Raw genomic sequence first — 16,932 nt, 5'->3', positions numbered from 1 at the left:
ATATATTTTAGGCATGTCTTCACATGATTTTAGATGATATGGCCCATCAAAGTTCTGTATACGGCTGATTTATGGGATATCTTATAATTTAAAGGGGACCCATCAAATGCATGGTATTGATTTTTGACACACGTCATGGTGGGGCCCACCCAGCTCGACCTCATGGAGAGTTCCCATGAGCTCGACGTATAGAACATTTTCTATATATATATATATATATATATATATATATATATATATAGATAGATAGATAGATATAAAATATTTAAATAATATAAAAACCTATGATGTATTTGTTATACCCACATCGTTCATCCATTTTGAGATTTCATTTTAAGTCAGGAGCAAAAGAATGAGACCGATAAAAATCTGTAGTGGCCCCCACCACAGAAAACAATGGGAGGGTGATTCCCACCGTTGAAACTATCCTAAGACCCATCATAATGTTTATTTGAAATCTAATTGGTTCAAAACTAAAAAAAAAAATTTAAAAATGGTTTGTGGGGCCATACATTATGGTGGGGCCCACACAGCACTAACCACCAGCCATTGAATGGTCTAGGGGGAGTAGCCAATCTATTCCCATTATTTGTGGTGTGGTCCATTTAATCTTTGGATATGATTCATTTTTTAGATAATTCTATAAAATGATCTCGAAAAATGGATGAATGGTGTGTGTTGATCCCAAATTTTCGGTAAATTCAAAATTCAAGTGGACCATGCCACACAAAACAGTGTGGAGTAATGATTTCCACCGTTGATACCTTCCTTAGGCCCACAATAATGTTTATTTTCCATCCAACATGTTCATAATATCTAAAAGATATGAATGAAGCAAAAACACAAACATTAGCTTATCCAAAACTTCTATCAAATGCATGGTGTTGATGTTCGATACACATCATAATAGGCCCCACAAAACTTACTAACATTAATTCTTAGAGTCTCAGGGTGTCAATAAGTTGGGTCACAAATTTGTCTAGAATATTTAACCCATTTTACATGTCTGGTCCATTCACTCTATTTTACTGATCATTACCCTTAAATTGACTAGTTACTCGCCCCAATCATGTTACATATGAGAAAGATATTGGGCAAACAAGATTGATCAACAATTTGAGTGAATTTTGATTTAAACATCTGAAGTTATTACTCTTCAATCTAGACTGATCAGATTATCCAAAAACGGTTAAAGGTTGTTCATAATATCAAAAATATATGAATGAATAAAAAACACAAACATTAGCTTGATCCAAAACTTCTATGGCCTCCAAGAAATTTTAAATGGTAGAGGTTCAATCACACTATTTCTTGTGGTGTGGTTCACTTAAGCTTTGGATATGATTCATTTTTGTTCTTTAGACCTCAAATTATCTGTTAACATGGATGAATGGAGTGGATAGAATAAATAAATAACAGTGGAGCCCACAGAGTTTACTCTGGTAAGGGTAACGAGTAACCCAAATGTAGTAGAGAAGGGTTTCCTTAAAACATTTATAATCATATATTGAGCCTGCCTAAATGTGATTCACATATCCAACCCACTCATTATGTGTGTCCCACTTGTATGAAGGATCAGACCAAGTTTCAACCGCATCCATGTCTGTATTAACTTATAAACAGATTGGATCTCAAATAAACATCGCGGCCGACCCTAAGAAGGTTTCAATAATGGGTGTCACTGTCCCACTCTTTTCTATGGTGGGTCCACTTGAACTTTGGATATGCCCCGTCAATCAGATGCACCATTCCATGGTAGGCCACAAGCTTAAAAATAAAGTCAATCCATGACTTGGGTGGGCCACACCACATACTATAGTTGAGAGAGTTACCCTCCCATTAAAACATTCATAATCATTTATTGGGCCCACCTAGATGTGGTTCATAGATCCAGCCCATTCATTATGTGTGTCCCGCTTGGATGAGGAATCAGACCAAGTTTCATACACATCCAAAACTCATGTGGGCCCCACCAAATACTTTTATATGTTTTAGGGATGTCTTCACATAGTTTTAGATGCCATGGCCCACCCAAGTCTCGTATATGACTGATTTTTGGACTTAAAGGGGACACATCAAATGCATGGTGTTGATGTTCTACACACATCATGGTGGGGCCCACACAGATTAACCTCATGGGAAGTTCCCATGAGGTGACCTTATAGTACTATTTCACTATTTAGGTAACTCCTTCATGGGTGTTACTCTAACCATGTAGGGCCTACCTTAATATATTTTATGTATATTGACATCGTCCATATATTTTTCCATCATATTTTAGGATATGATTTCAAATCACAAGAACTCAATAATCTCAGGTGGGCCATATCAATCAAAACAATGATGAATAACCATTAAAAACCTTTTGAAGGCTACAAAAGTTTTGGATCAATTTAATCTTTGTAGTTTTCCTTCACCTAGATCTCCTTTACATTGTCAACAACTTGGATTGCAAATAAACATTACTAAAACCTTATGATGGGCTCTTTATAATTTTTAATGGCGATGTAGTATATTATCATTCTTTTCAATGGTGTGGTCTACTTAAGATTTAAATCTACACAATTTTTTATACCTGGCCCAAAAATGGGTTGGAGAAATGTATGGGCGGTAAGGATATACAACACATCATCAAAATCTCACTTTTGTTATCTAACTTTTCAATTTTTCTTGTCAAAATACAAAATTTGGTTTTCTTTTTTAAAAAATATATTTTTTTACATCATCAAAATCTAATTTTGTCAATTTTTTCACAATTTTGTTTAATTTTTTTAATTTTCTTTTTCAAAATATTATTTTTTTAATCTCACTGTTGTTATATAACTTTTCAATTTTTGTTGTCAAAATACAAAATCTAGTTTTCTTTTTTAAAAAATATATTTTTTACATATTATCAATTTTTTCACAATTTTGTTTAATTTTTAAAATTTTCTTTTTCAAAATATCATTTTTTTATCGAAATTTTTTTTCTTCAAAATTATCAACATTATTCAAAGTTCTTAATTATTTTTTTTTAAATCTAGATTTTTATAAAATTACAATTTTTTTTCAAAATTTAAATTTTTCTTAAACATTGTTAATTATTTTTCTAAGCTTCTTAAATATTATTTTTTTTCGAAATTTATAATTTTTATGAGCTTTTTCATTTTTGACTTGAGCATTAGAGACGGCCTTTGACAGGGCTATAAGACGGTTTAAGACCGTCTCTAATAGAGACGGTCCTTGACAGTCCCTAATAGAGACGGTTTAGGGCCGTCTCTAATAGAGACAGTCCTTGACCGTCTCTAATAGAGACAGTCTTTGACAGTCTCTAATAAAGACGGTCTTTGACAGGGTTGTAAGACGGCTTAGGACCGTCTCTAATAGAGACGGTCTTTGACAGTCTCAGATTGTAAGTAAAAGACGGCCAACGACCGTCTCTAATGTAGACGGCCAATGACCGTCTCAGATGACCGCATATAAGACGGTCAAGGACCGTCTCTAATGAGGACGGCCAATGACCGTCTCAAATGACCCATATAAGACGGTCAACGACCATCTTAAATGATTTGTGGACGTTCAAATTTTTTAAGACAATATTAAAGACGGTTAGGGGCCGTCTAAAATTTTAGAGACGGTTTACGGCCGTCTCTAAAGCGTCTTTAAACCAAGCAATTTTAGAGACGGTTCAGAACCGTCTCTAAATCCGTCATTTTTTTCCATTTTTCACGTAGTGATTGCTATGTTGAATGTCATTGACTATAGACAAGAATTCTAAATTGAAGCGTAGAAATGGCGCATAGTCTCGGCTTCGGCATTGTTGTAGGGTGTGAATATGGGATTCCACCCAATCGTGGTAAGCCACTTGAGTTCTTGGGTATTGACGAACAAGTCATTCTTCACATACCTCTCAAAGGATATCTTGCGTTTGGTGAATCTTCCCAAATTAATGGCTCATTGCGCCTCGACTCCCGGGCCGCGAGTTGTTGACGGTCCCGCCCGAGACGTGGATGGACCTGAGCGAGGTCTCAAGACCACTCTCGCAGCCCGGGTAGCCACTCCCGCTGAGGTTGACACTCTAATATCCTCCCTTCGCTTAGAGCAATGATTATACTGTTGTTCATCCACTTCCTGTGTGTCACGCTTCTTGGCCATAAGCCTCACCATTAATGGTAGCAATAGCCATGAAGAAACAAGATAAAGAAAAGCCCCCATTAGAAACGAAAATGGGTTTTGAGAATCTAGAAGAAAATAGGGATGATGAAGAAAATAGGGTTTTGAGAATCTTTCACAATGGAGGTAGAGAAAGATTCCATTTTAGGATTATAGAAGAAGAGATGGGAGAAGGAGAGGGTTTTAGCCAGAAAGGAGAAATAGAAGTGAATCGGGTGATATGAAGTAAAATAAAAGAAATAGGGTTTTGAAGGAGCTTACTCGGGAATCGGGAGAGCCGGACCTACTCGACCAGGTTAGTACCCAGTCGACCGGGTAAGTAGACAATGAGTTGGGGTTGGCCGGGTTATACCCGGTCAACCGGGTAGGTGGAAATACGGGAAAATCCCAAAATCTCCCATTGGATCATCTCATGTGAGAAATGAGGGATTTGCCACTTCCTATTTGTCTTCTTTAACTATACTGACATGTAAGGCCCTTCATTTGGAAATCCAGACCGTTTTTCTATTGTGCCCCACCTTGGGATCGACAAAGCCTTTAATTAACGTCTGCGGAATAATCTTGAACTTTGTATTTGTGGCATACGTATAGAGGGTTGAGAAGATAAAAGCTATCATGGTCTGAAAATACTAGTCGATTGAAATTTTCAATGTGTGAGATTTTTGAGGCATGGTTCATCAACGAGAGGATTCGGAAAACTAATCATCTAGATTATTAAATTATGGGACCCACTTGTCAGAGTTGAAGGGAATTGACCCTGAAGTGAAGGAAATTGACAATGAAACGTAAGGAATTGACCGTTAGTGAAGGTAAACCCTGTGAAATGCATGGAATTGACAGTGTATGCATTTCACAATCAATTCAATGCATTTAACAGTCATTTTCCTTCACTTCACGGTCAATTCAATGCACTTCATGGTCAACTCCCTTCACTTCACGGTCAATTCCCTTCACTTCACGGTCATTTCCAATCATTTCACAGTCAATTCCGCCGATTTCGCTTCATTTCATGGTCAATTCCATGCATTTCACAGTCCAACCCGGTCGACCCCAAATCTCTGTACACTTACCTGGATGACCGGGTCCCATTTGCCTACCACACAAATAAATGGGGTCGACCAGTTGGCAACCCGGGTCAACCGGGTAAGTGTACAGAGAGTTGGGGTCGACTGGGTTGGACCCGGTCGACCCCGACTGTTTTTTATGGTAGGCATTCAATCTCATTGTTTTCTATCATGTGGCCCACTTGAGCTTCTTATTTCCATGCATACATTGATGGTGTGGATTTTGTATGGATAGCCCTGTGTTTCGCCACCATGAAAATAATATTTATGGTGGAGAATGACGGGTATGCTCTTGATCACCCAGGTTCTAGCTATGTATTTTTCTTTCTGGGTAACCCAGACATGCATTTCTATGTTACTAATGTGTTGTACATAGAATACGTTTATCATTTTGGTCAATATCCATCCTTTTCCTTTCATTAGTGGTTTTGTAATTGAGATGGTGTTACTAGCTCGGCCCTCTTGATTTTTACTGGATGCAGGACATATTAAAGCGCATGATTTTGTTCTACAAGTCGGCTGTTGAGGTATGGTTTCAGACCCAATTGTCACAAAACATGAATAGAAATGGGAGCATGTACCAAAAGTATTATGAGGGAGAAGTTATTGGGTCCTAATGCATCAGTAGGTATAGTTTCCCGATGGACCAGCACTTGCAAGTGGGCCCCATGGTTTGACTTGACCGTGAAGTGAGGGGCAATCGCCGGAATTGACCGTGAAGTGAAGGGAATTGACCGTGAAATGCATGGAATTGACCGTGAAGTGAAGGGAATTGACCGTGAAATGCATGCAATTGACCGTGAAGTGAAGGAAATTGACCGTGAAATGCATTGAATTGATCGTGAAGTGAAGGGAATTGACCGTGAAATGCATGGAATTGATTGTGAAGTGAAGGGAATTGACCATGAAATGCATGGAATTGACTGTGAAGTGAAGGGGAATCCATGGAATTGACTGTGAAATGAAGGGAATTGACCGTGAAATGCATTCAATTGACCGTGATGTGAGGGGGAATCGGTGGAAAAGACCATGAAATGAATAGAAATGACCGTGGAGTGAAGGGAATTGACCGTGAAATGCATTGAATTGACCATGAAGTGAAGGGAATTAACCATGAAATGCATGGAATTGACCGTGAAGTAAAGCGGAATCCATGGAATTAACCGTGAAATGAATGGAAATGAGTGTGAAGTGAAGGGAAGTGACTGTGAAATGTATTAACTTGCCCATGAAGTGAATGGAATTGACCGTGAAATGCATGGAATTGACTGTGAAATGCATTGAATTGGCGGAAAAAACCATGAAAAGAATGGAAATGACCACGAAGTGAACGGAATTGACCGTGAAGTGAAGGGAATTGACCATGAAGTGCATTGAATTGACCATGAAGTGAAGGGAATTGACCATGAAATGTATTGAATTAGCGCAAAAGACCGTGAAATGAATGGAAATGACCGCGAAGTGAAGGGAATTGACCGTGAAATGCATTGAATTGATTGTGAAGTGAAGGGAATTGACAGTGAAGTGAAGGAATTAACCATAAAATGCATAGAATTGACTGTGAAGTGAAGGGGAATCCATGGAATTAACCGTGAAATGCATTGAATTGACCATGAAATGTATGGAATTGATCGTGAAATGCATTGCATTGACCGTGAAATTAAGGGAATTGACCATTAAATGCATGGAATTGACCGTGAAGTGAAGGGAATTAACCGTGAAATGCATGGAATCAATTGTGAACTGAATGTCTTATTGGAAATTTGAATCGTAGTGGTAAGAAATTCACAATTTCAAAGAAAACAACATATGTATTACATTCACAATCGTATTACAAAAAATGTAGTCGTATTACAAAGAAGGTATAACATTTACAGTCGTATTACAAAAAAAAATGTATAACATTCATAGTCGTATTACAAAAAATGCGCAAAAAATTACATTATTCCGAATGTATTGGAAATTTGTAACTCTGATGATTATGCCCTGTTTGTTTGCAACGTCCACATTTTTTGGTTGTTCACTCCTCTCTATGGGAAAGGATCCGTGCCTTCTTTGGTCTTCCAACTGCCCTCCTCTGTAGTGGTGGCTTCATACTCGCACACAAATCCTTTAATGCTAATGAAATTTTCCATTGGCTCTTGTCTCGTACTGGGTACACGGAATCTTCATACGTGATCTGGTAATTCCTCGCCGTGTACAATGGAAAGTAGTACAAATAATGAGGAAGGTTGTAGTTTATACATGCTGAAAGAATATGAAACAAGGGAATCGTAGTACTTCAAACTTGCGGCATGTACATAAAAGCTCATTGAGGTTGACAGTATCATTGTACTCTCCCATAATATAGTATTCATCCCGAGAAATTGCATGACAACGAACATCTCGTGCCTTCAGTATGAGATCCTTTAATTGTTTCTCGGCCCAGTGTCAATGGTCCAACGAATGATGATGCTGATTCTCTTCTCTTATAGAACATCTCTTAAATTTTCAATCTGATGGTCTCTATCAGCATAGTCAAGGGATATTCTTGTGCTTCTTTGAATAGAGCATTAACACACTCAGTTATGTTTGTAGTGACTAAATTGAATCTTTTTCCTGGAAAGTGCAATGATGCCCACTTTTCATACCCTATTTCCCTCAACCATGTATGTACCGGGGGATTGGCAAGTTTGATATCATGCCCACCAAGTTTTGATATATATGGTAGGCGCAGTAGCCATGGATTACTGGTTGGAAGACCTGGGGAACTTCTTTCATTAGACCTTTATGCCGATCTGATATGATCACAAGACCAGGTAGATCGCCTAATGAACGACTGAGGTAGGTAAGAAACTAGTTCCAACTACTGCTGTTCTCTGATTCTCTTATACCAAAAGCGACTGGAAAGATATAATTGTCGTCATCCAAAGCATAGCAACGAACAGAACACCCTTGTACTTACCTTTTAGATGCATCCCATCAACGGCTAAGACCCTTTGCAAACATGTTCGAAAACTTTTGACATACTGTCCGAGCACAATAAAACATCTCTCGAACCTCCCATTTTGTTGATCTGCAAGCAGGGCGGTCAGTGTCCCAGGTTCGTCATCCTCAACTCATGCAAGTACATCGGGAGTTTTTTATAAGAGTCTTCATAAGACCCCATTACGAGATTGATTGCAATTTCTTTAGCGCATCATGCCTTCTTATAGCTAATAAAAATATTATACTTTTCTTGTATTGCCAATATAATGTCCTTTGGCCTTAATCCCAGCCGTTGCTCAATGCGATTGACAACCAGTTCACTAGCTAGCTTACTGCTTGCTTACCGATGATCACTCTTCATGTATGATATTCCATATGTATGTATGGACATGTAAGTTTGAATCTTGAAAATCTCCACATCATTCACCCTAAATGCGTGTACCCTCCAATCACACTTATCTTCCATACATACCATGGTAAATTTCTTGGATGTGAAATACAGGACCTTGTATTGAAAGTTGTTGCGAATTACAAATTAGCTCAAAACATACTTACACCGGCTCTTGTCCTTAAATGTTTGGCCAATGGCTATATCAATTAATTCATCAAGTGGAAATGAATATAATGACAGGTCTGCATTGGTAAAACCAGCATCCTCAAAAGGCACAATAGGAAGCCAATGGTGAAGTCTGATGTTCAAGCCTGCTCGGGCAATGGAATGTCGCTTCCACTTACGTTTCTGGCATTGGATGTTGAGGCCAAGGTAATGTCATATATTCACTTATGAGATTCATGTCAACCGACGCCCTCACTTAACTTGTAATGAAGTTTGATGTTTGAGCCGGCTCGGGTACTGGGGTGTTACTTAGAGGAACATGTGAAGGTGATGTCTTTACTTCAACTTCTAAGATATATTTCTCACCCAAACTTCCTACTAGTGGGGTGTCATATTCAAAACCACTGAAAGCCACTGGGTCTTCAGGTATTGCCTCGTTAACGCGCTCCATTGTCTCGATGAATAAATGGATGTAATGATCCGAATGCTTCAATTGTGCTGCCAACAACATTCTCACATCTTCATCATCTTCAATTACAATCGGAGGGACTGATTCATTTATGCAGGGATTAAATGCTTTCAACATAATATCATAATCCTCAGGTCTACTCTCGTAATCCTGTACATTTTTTTATAAAAGCTCATCATATGTAGTGTCAAAGCCCACAACAATAGTTTTCGAGTATCCACCCTTGTACGTATATCGAATGTTTTCGTTTACTAACTCCCCACCATATGAGCATAAGATCATTATCGAAGTCATTTTTTGAAAACAAACACAATAATATAACTTGTTTAGTATTCACACGTATAAGGTGGATTTGACTAAGTAGTAGGAAATACACCATTGTACTAGCTCGAATATGACCGACTTATCGGTCAAAATTTCTAAGTGAAGTGATGGGAATTGACCGTGAAATGCATGGAATTGACCGTGAAGTGAAGGGAACTGACCGTGAAATGCATCGAATTGACAGTGAAGTGAAGGGGAATCCAGGGAATTAACCGTGAAATGCATGGAATTGACCATGAAATGTACTGCATTGACTGTGAAATGCGTTGAATTAACTGTGAAGTGAAGGGAATTGACCGTGAAATGCATTGAATTGACCGTGAAGTGAAGGAAATTGACCGTGAAATGCATGAAATTAACTGTGAAGTGAAGGGGAATCGGTGGAATTAACTGTGACATGCATGGAATTGACCGTGAAGTGAAGGGAATTGACCGTTAAATGCATTGAATTGACCATGAAGTGAAGAGGAATCAGTGGAATTAACTGTGAAATGCATTGAATTGACTGTGGAGTGAAGGGAATTGACCGTGAAATGCATGGAATTGACCGTGAAGTGAAGGAGAATCCATGGAATTAACCGTGAAATGCATGGAATTGACCATGAAATGCATGGAATTAACCGTGAAATGTATTGCATTGACCGTGAAGTGAAGGGAATTGACCATGAAATGCATTGAATTAACTGTGAAGTGAAGGGAATTGACCGTGAAATGCATTGAATTGACCATGAAGTGAAGGGAATTGACTGTGAAATGCATGGAATTCACCGTGAAGTGAAGGGAATTGACCGTGAAATGCATGGAATTCACCGTGAAGTGAAGAGAATTGACCGTGAAATGCATGGAATTGACCGTGAAGTGAATGGAATTGACCGTGAAATGCATAGAATTGACCGTGAAGTGAATGTCTTATTGACTATGAAATTTGAATCATAGTGGTATGAAATTCGGAATTTCAAAGAATCCAACAAATATATTCAATATATAACATTCAATGTCATATTACAAAAAAGGCACTACAAATTTAACGATCATATTACAAAAATGCACTACAATTTGAAGGTAAAATGCGTGAACTTGACCAAGTAGTGCATGAAGTTGATCAATCAATTCAATAAATTGACTGGGAACTAAGGGCCTGTTTGATTTTCCAAAGAGAATGTAAATAGCTGTAAATAGCTAGTTATTACAATTTCACCTGTTTGAAAATAGCAGTGTATTCCTGCTTTGAAAAATGGGTCCAAAATGACTGGCATAAATTTGTAGGCCCCACCATCATGTATATGACATATCCGCATCGTCCATCCATTTTACCGTAACATTTTGAGGCATGAGCTAAAAAATGAGAAAAATCCAACATTCAAGTGGCCCACACTAAAGTAAACAGTGGCTCTAAAAAGTTGTTAACGGTAAGTGTTTGATTACATTTTTACTATGGTGTGGTCCACTTGAACTTTGAATCTGCCTCATTTTTTGGCTCATGCCTAAATTTAATTGGCATGATGGATGGACGATGTGGATAATCCACCTACATCATGGTGGGTCCCACTTATATTTGGCAGTCTCGTCGAAGGTAATTACCCAAGGAAATAATTATTGCCCATTTCCACTACATTTACATTTACCTGAGAAAATCAAACATGCGCTAAGTGAAATTGACCCCGAAACTTCATCAAATTGACCGCGAACTTCTTGAAGTTTATTGGATAGCCACGTAAAATTGACTTAGCAATGCATGAAATTGACCACAAACTTCTTGGTAATTTGTTAAGAATTTAAATGTCCTTACCTTGTGCCGCCACCGTATCAGTAAAATCCTATTCGAGAAGAATAATAAGAGTACATTGACGTGAAATACACTCTTCGAAGAAAAGTCTTCAAGATTTCATGTAAGATCCGCATCCTAGTCTGTACCGTTCCGTTGGCTTCCGCGGTCCTTCCGGTTGAATTCCGACAACCTCCGCACCGTATCCGACGTTTGCGCACGATCCTAAGCTCAGTCCCGCTTACCGAAGTCTGCTCGAACTGAAACCTATACATTGGCGACCTGCCATTGCGGCGCTTCCAATGCCGCGACTCGCACACCAAACCAATACCCAGGCCGGGAGATCTAAGCCAGCATTTGTTTCGAAGAAGCACTGCGCGTTGCAAATATCGAAGGAATCTCTACGATATGTCTCATCAATCAATTAATCAATCAATGTCAAGTACAAGTCAAGTCACTCCATACCCCAAGTACATCAACCCATCCCTCCCATTCCCAAAGTCAACTCTCCCTCTCTCTCCACCCATCCCTTTCTTACAACCCATCACTCCTCCCATCACCTTTTTCTTATAACCACCACATCACCCATCCTTATCATCCCATCACTTCTCTCTCTCCCTCATTTCTCAAAAAAAAATACTCTCCCAAGCAACATTCCACGTCCAACCTCCCTCTCTCCCAAACCATAAGTGTGGCCCACCCTCTCATCTCTCATCCACACCATCAAAATTCCATCAACCACCATCAAAAGTGAAGGCAATGAGCATAGAAGGCTAAGGGAGCAAGGATGAGGCCTAGAGGTGGGTGATCCTTGAGTTTCTACCGTTGATTTCATGATTTATGTGGGACCCAATTTGATGTATGTGTTGCAATCATATGAGGGACCCATAGTGGCGGGGTCCCTCCATCTACACCGCTCATTTCTCTCTTTTTCTCTTTCTCTCTCTCTCTTTTTCTCCTTCTTTAGTGTGATGTCTTGTGGCCACCATGTGCAAGGTGATCTTGGCCGCCCGATCGTGAGGCCCACCTTGTAGTGGGTCCGTTAGATGGCCAAGATGAGGGAAGACACAAATATCACGTTTATCCAACCAGTGGGCCACGTGTGGGACCCACCTTATTGTGTGGACCACGTATAGGTGGGACCCACCACAATGATGTGTTTACTTATGCCGTCCAGCATACCTGGACGCTAGACGTGCTGTTAGCTAACAGTGAAGTGTAAACTGACATGGGAGTGTACTAACGAGCTAGCCAAATAAAGGGAATGGTGGGCCACTCATGTAGGCGCCACCTTGATGTATGTACATAATCCAAGCCATCCATTCCGTTCCCCAACTCATTTTAGGCGTTGAGTCAAAATTTGAGGGCAATTCGATTCTCGGGCGGGCCATACCTTAGGAAGCAGTATTATTACCCCCCAAAACCCACATTGTTGTTTTACTCGCCCAATCCTAATGGAAATTAGACTCTGTTTGACTGTATCAAGCCGGGGAATACAATGGGAGGAGTAGATTTCCTTGATGTGGGCCCCACCTATGAAAAACCACAGGAAAACTGGTTTTTTAAAAAAATGATAAGCAGCAGCAGTAGCGCTGCTGTCAAGACGCAGCAGGCGCTGCCTGCGGCTGGCGGAGGGACGGCGGGCTGGCCCTCACGGCTCCAGCTGTGGGCCCCACCGTGATGCGTTTCGAACATCGACACCATGCATTTGATGGGTCCCCTCGGACCAGGAGGCCGCCCCAAAAGTCAACTGTATACGGAACTCAGGTGGGCCACGCCATTTAAAATCATGTGAAGACATGCCTAAACATATAAAAACACTTGGTGGGGCCTACCTGAAATTTGGATGCGGCAGAAACTTGGTCTGAACCCTCAGCCAAGTGGGACACACATAATGGGTGGGCTGGATTTGCAAACCACATTGCGGTGGGCCCCTGACCGTGACCCTATGAACAATTTGGGTGGCAAATAAACGTTCCAGTGGGCCCCCCTGGTCCAGACCCTATCAACAAACTGGATGCAAATAAACAGTACAGTGGGCCCAGTTTCTCCCCTGGTCCACATGGCCTTGTGAACAGATTGGATGTAAATAAACGTTATGGTGGGCCCTAGTCCACGTGGCCTTGTGAACAGATTGTATGTAAATAAACGTTATGGTGGGCCCTGGTCCACGTGACCTTATGTATAGGTTGGATGTAAATAAACATTATGGTAGGCCCTGGTCCACGTGAACTTATGCACGGATTGGATGTAAATAAACATTGCAGTGAGCCCAGGTTGGGTGGAAAGTAAACATTACTATGGGCCCCAGGTCTGAGTGACCTTATCAATGGGTTGGATGGAAAATAAACATTATGGTAGGCCCCACATGGGACCCACTTATGTATGTATTGTAATCCACACCCTCCATTAGTGTGGGCTCCATCATGATGCATGTGTTTCATCCAAACCGTCCAACCATTTTGGAGATAATTTAAGGCCCATTGTTGAGGCCCATCTTGATGTATTGGTGGTCCTTGTTGAGGCCCACCTTGATTTGTATAAGGCCCATATTATGAGGCCCATTATGACGTATGCAAGGCTCATGTGATTAGGCCCAGCTTAATGTATTTGTGGCCCGCCCACTAAGGCCCACTTAAGATATATGAGTCCATGGTTTAAGACCCATTTGATGTATTTGGGCCCTTGGGTCGAGGCCCAAGAAGATCTATATAAGGCCCATTGCAATATGTGATTCATGGCAGGCCGTGCCTTGGGAGCAATGATGGTTTGATGTCCACATTGTAAGGATGATGTTGGTTAAATGTCTGTATTGTCTCTCTCTCCCTAGGGCCAATTAATAGGCTCATACCTGTAGCATATAGGTCGTCTAGGCCCATCTTCGTTTTGATCAGAGCCCATCACCACATAACATGTATACTATAGATCCATGATTCATGATCATACGCATCATATGAATGTCTGATATGAGAAGTGACTGATCATAGCATATGCCTTCGGGCAGATCATTTATGGGCTCCCTGACAGGTGGAGCTGCCCCACATGAGCGCTCGGTAGACGCAGGATTGTTGCATATTTGGTAGGGTAATTCATGCTCTTGCATTTGTGTGATCATGATTATTATGTGCCCTAGCGACATCAGGGCCAAAGCCTCCACAGACACATCGTGGGTGGCTAGATTAGATACCAAAAATGTTTGGTTTTAGTATACGGGCGCCATAAATGTCCTTGGGTAAAAATTTCTAAACCCGATGGTACCAGAGGATGACTCTAACATCGAGACCAAGTAGATGTATGAGTGCACGAGGGCCGAATACCAGGAGGCCACGTCTCCCACTGTGTCGTGGTCGGTTGGAAAAGGGTGTGGCCTTACTCGCCCGAGGGTAGGGGGCAATACTAGGCTGAGTTTGACCAGCTCGTGAATGGGTCCACTATCGTCATGCCGGATAGGTATTGGTAGACTATTGGCCGGGCGGATAGTGAGGTTTCTTACGCTCACTTGGACTGTGTGACTAGGAGAGTAGTAGTGCCACTTAGAGTGTACTAAACCCCGGTGATTATCCAAAATGAGAACTGTACTGATATATGATGAGGATTGGCATGCTTGAGTTGCATATCGCATCGCATGGCCGTGTTATGGTCGATAGCATTCATATCTTGCACCGCATAGCCTTGGTACGGCTGATTGCATTCATTTACTCATCACCATGATTCCGCATTACTCTGACCTTGCATTTTGAGCACGCTTATATTACGCACACACTTACACCACCCTCTAAGCTTTCTATAAACTTATGCACGATTGATGCATGCAAGTGACACCAGGACGCAGTCGTAGCATAGTAGTAGCAGGAGCATGCAGACGAGCTTTTGGAGTTTCTATCTTTTGCATTATCTTATATTCCCTTCAGATGCATTGCACTTAAAAGTTTTTTTTATCATAGTGGATCTTGTGATGGTGTTCTTGTGGTTATTGTTCGTGGGTTATACTTATGGTTATAGTTATTACAATTAAATTGGTGATTTAAAATCCTCCTTGTAGCATCCCAGGGTCGGAACCTGGTGTATGGGTGCCGAGAGCTGAGAATGGGGTACTACGGAGGCTGTCGGCACTAGATTCGGTGATCGAAAATTTTGTAAGCCCGGTTTCCGAGTTTGGGGTGTGACATTTCACATTTAATGCATCCACGTCCTCTCAGAAAAGGAAAACGGATAGCCTTGAGTAGAATGGATGATGGAAGATATAATGTGATAGTTGGATAGGGATTCTATGGAGATTCTATGGAGATTTCATGAAGAAAATGGGTGAAAATTAGAGCTGGGCATCGGTCCGAATTGGATCGGATTGGGTTCAACTCGATCCGATCCGAAATGTCAATGGTTTGACCCAAACTCGATCCGATCCGGAACCAAATCCGGGTCACCTGACCCGAACCAATCCGATACATGAGTCGCCTGACCCGAACCAAGTCTGACTCGGTCAGAGAAACCGAGTCGGATCGAGTTGGGTACGATTCGAATCGTATAAATTTATTTCAACTGTTTCATGTGATGTGGTCCACTTCAACCTTTAATATATGCCTTTTTTTGCTCAAGGCCTAAAATGATATGTCAAAATGGATGAACGGCTTAGATAAAACATATACATCAAGGTGAGCCCCACATGGCTCTGAAAGAGCTTTCCATCTACGTATTCATGTTTTTACTAGATGTTTACTTGACATGCATGGCAAGAAATTGTGACTTACTTTTCATGCCAGCACAGTTGTGATTTTGTATCAACATTAGCGAGTTGTGTGGGTCTAATCATTGGGTATGTGTTATATCCAAACCGTCCATCCATTTGGTGAGCTCGTATTAAGGCTTGAGACGAAAAATAAGACAGATCTAACTATTAAGTGGACCACACAAATTCTTTAACGGCGAAAATCATTCTCTGCTGCTATTTGTGGTGTGGTCAAGATGATCTTTGGATATTATTCATTTTTTGGATAATGTCCTATAATGTTCTCTTAAAATATATGAGCGGTGTAGATATAATAAATACATCACTGTGGGGCCCATATAACTTTAATCTCCTTTGAACCGTTCGTACTACTCAGAGCTTGAGGAACGCCCGGAGCTCGAGGAGCTCAGACACCCATATGGCCTACTGGCCGACTCCCCCTGCCACCAGCAAATGGCCCGTGGTTGGTGCTTTATGGGCCCCACCATGATGTATGTGTTTCATCCATGCCCTCCATCTATTTTTATAGATCATTTTATGTTTTGAGGAAAAAAATGAGGTATATTGAAATCTCAAGTGGATCACATTGTAGGAAACAGTGTTGAATGAACGTTGACCATTAAAAATGTTTTGGAGGCCATAAAAGTTTTTGATCAAGCTGATATTTATTGTTTCCTTTCATCTGGGTCCTTGTGACCTAATCAACAGATTAAATGTCAAATCAACAATACAGTGGACCTTAGGAGGATTATAATGGAGGATATCCAATCATTATTATTTTTCTATAGTGTGGTCCACCTGAGATTTATATCACTATCATTTTTTTACATGAAGCCCTAAAATGATATGTAAAATGAATGAACAGAATGGATGAAACACACATAATGATGGGGCCGGATCGGGTTGAGT

The sequence above is a fragment of the Magnolia sinica genome, chromosome 7 (genome assembly GCF_029962835.1).
Source record: "Magnolia sinica isolate HGM2019 chromosome 7, MsV1, whole genome shotgun sequence".
In the NCBI taxonomy this organism is placed as follows: Eukaryota; Viridiplantae; Streptophyta; class Magnoliopsida; order Magnoliales; family Magnoliaceae; genus Magnolia; species Magnolia sinica.
The sequence above is the reverse complement of the archived record's forward strand: the minus strand, read 5'-3'. Positions refer to the sequence as shown.